Below are 2,951 nucleotides of genomic sequence, written 5' to 3'. Positions count from 1 at the left end.
TAGCACTCAGGAGGCCGAGGCAGGCGGAACTTTGAGGTCAAGGCCAGCCGGGTGTACAGAGCAAGTTCTGGACAGCCAGGGCTCTTACAGGGAAAAAACCTTGTCTTAGGAAAAACAAACAAACAAAAAGAAAACTCTTAGGAAAAACAAACAAAAACAAAACAAAAGAAAACTCTGCCTGAGTGCAGTGTCCCAGGCAGGTACTGGGAAGATAGAGGGCTGGTAGCTTGTTTCTGGGTGACAGGTCTGCTACTAGGGTGCACCTGGGCAAGTCTTAGGCAGATCTGGCTTTGGGGTGAGGTGACTGGAGAACCTGAAGGGCAACATGACAGGACACTGGCGTGACACACTGGAAGAAGCATTGGGTACTACTCAGGGTTCCCTTCTGGCAGCAGCCCCGGGTGACTTCCAAACCCTCGTTCTCAGCTTCAGACACTGAACTGCATAGCCCCTGTGCTCCTGGGAGAACAGATCCTCTAGATGGATCAGTGAGCCCAGCAACAAAGGACTAGAGTCCCGTGTCCTGAACTCCATCTCGGGTAGTACCACGTAGTTTGTGGACTCCCAGTGGAGCATTAGACCCGTCCAAAAGGCTCATCAGAGGATTCTGTTACAAAATTAATGGCAGAAATTTCTTTTATTTCTCTCTTGTTCTTCACATGAGTCCATTAAGGACGTGGGTATAGTTTTAAATCCAGTATGGCAACCCAGCAGCAATACTGAGAAAGCCTCATACCCAGGATCTGCCTCTAGTTAGGCTTTCTGTCATACAGAGATAGTAAGTAGGGGCTGGGGAGATGGCACAATGGTTAAAATGCCTACCTTACAAGAAGATGACTTCAGTTCAGATCCCTAGCACCCTGCAAAAGAAGCCAGGCATGGTCTCCTTGTCTGTAACCCTAGCACAAGCTGGTAGAGATTGACAGCCCCAGAGCTCATTGTCTAGCCAGTTTAGCCAGTCAGTTAACACCAACACCAACTTCAGTGGGAGACACTGCCTCCAATGCCGATCTCTGAATTACACACACACACACACACATACACACACCCCACAGGCATTAGGCATACACAGCACACATATACCACACACACATCTCTCTCTCTCTCTCTCTCACACACACACACACACACACACACACACACACGAGTTGTTTTACTTAGGAAAACTGCTTTAACATTGTGACAGTGACTGGCCTTTTACCAAAACCTAAACGATCATCATGTCTCTGGGATCTAAGATTTTTGACCCATGACGCCAGGTTCAAGCCCACTGCTTGCCGGCTCTGTGGCTTTGAGCCACTCTCTGAAATTCAGTTCTGGGATCCAGTTTGTGTTCTCATTGGAAAACCAATCTGCTGCCGAAAGGCTGGAAGATGGCGCTTGGCACACAGTAAGCGCCAGTAAGCGCTTTAATGATGATATCCACTGGACCTCCACGAGAGTCATGTGGGACCTCTACGCAGTCTGCTTCCCGGCTTCCTCATCTGCTTCCCAACAACAGTTAAGTTGGTTTCTCTGGAAGTTCTCCTGCTTATCCTGAGATGCCCTCTTTGCACTCCCTTCCACTGCCCACATGCTGCCCGCCAGACTGTTTGTTTTGGATGCAGGAGGCCAGCCAGGGAGTGGCAGGCCTGCCCATAGGGTTCCTTGAAACAAAAGTTGATCCCTGAGTCACTGCGGAGAGAAACCAGCACATCTAAACACCCACAGACATGTCAGAGGCAGAATGCCCCGGAGGCAGAGTGACAGCGATAGGGGCCCTATAAGCCTGACAATAGGTAGGAGATTTACCTTAGGGAAATGTAGAGGAATATGTAATAAATACATACATACATGCATAATAAATGCAGAGGAATGAATCCTATGGAGTCTGAGCAGGCAGTTTGGGAGCGAATGCTCCACCCCACTCCAGTCCAGCTTCACCAATGCCTGTCTCTGTTCCAGTTACGGCTTTAAAGCAGACTTTGCACTCCTGCCTCTTTCGCAGAATGCCTCTGCTGGCGACATCCCCCACTGTCCTTCAGGCCTAGCTTGCTGTATCTACTCTAGAAACGCTCTCCAGGCCCACAGCACACAACCGTCACCCTGCACTACCAGAACCCACGGCTTTTTCCCACACACGCCCAGCTGAGAGCCACTTGTAACTGCTGCCCTGGAGCAGCTAATTCCTGGAGGACACCGTACTGTGAAAAGAACAAAATCTTTGTAGTCCGAAGCCCTGAGTTCAAGTCCCGAGTCTGTGTAGCTGCTTGGTGGTCTTCAGCATCTTCACAGCTCCCCCGAGCCACGTTTTTCTCCCTTGCCCACAGGCCAACACAGGCATCTCCAGGGGTCATGGTATCATGGGAATTTAAAAGCACTTGGTAAACACTCAGATCAAATAAAAGCTGGAGACAACACGGCGGAAGTGCCAGGGAGGTCTGGTATGAAACCCTGGCTCAGTCTTCTGCTCTTGACTCTCTTTAGACAGGCCATCCAGTCTCGCTGGTATTATTTCCCTCTTTGTAGGCAGAAAGCTTGCTAACTGCCTCTGGAACTAAAGTGACAGTCTAGTATGTTAAGAGGTCAGCACCATACCTGGTGTATGGTAACCTGGCAACGGATGTTAGCGCCTCTCTCTCTTCGCTGCTGGGAGAGCTTTGGACTTTGGAGTTTATATGTATTTGTGGGTTGCCTAGATGATTTTATCACTGGCTGAGCAAATAAAAGGATAGATGCGAGGTGAGTAAGCAGGCTGATGGACGAGTGGAGGGGATGAAGGGATAGAGGGAAGAGAGGTGGCTGAAGGGATGGAGGGATAGGTATTGGATGAGTGAGTCTGATTGTGAACAAAAGACTATCTAACTGCATGAATCAGCAATCGAATAACCAAACTGATAGCTAAATGAACTCCGGGAGAGAATTAATCACCTGAATAAACAGCCAGTGACTGGAAAGAGCAAATCCCTAAA

Source organism: Arvicola amphibius, chromosome 1, assembly GCF_903992535.2.
Source record: "Arvicola amphibius chromosome 1, mArvAmp1.2, whole genome shotgun sequence".
Lineage (NCBI taxonomy): Eukaryota > Metazoa > Chordata > Mammalia > Rodentia > Cricetidae > Arvicola > Arvicola amphibius.
This window is presented reverse-complemented; position numbering follows the sequence as displayed.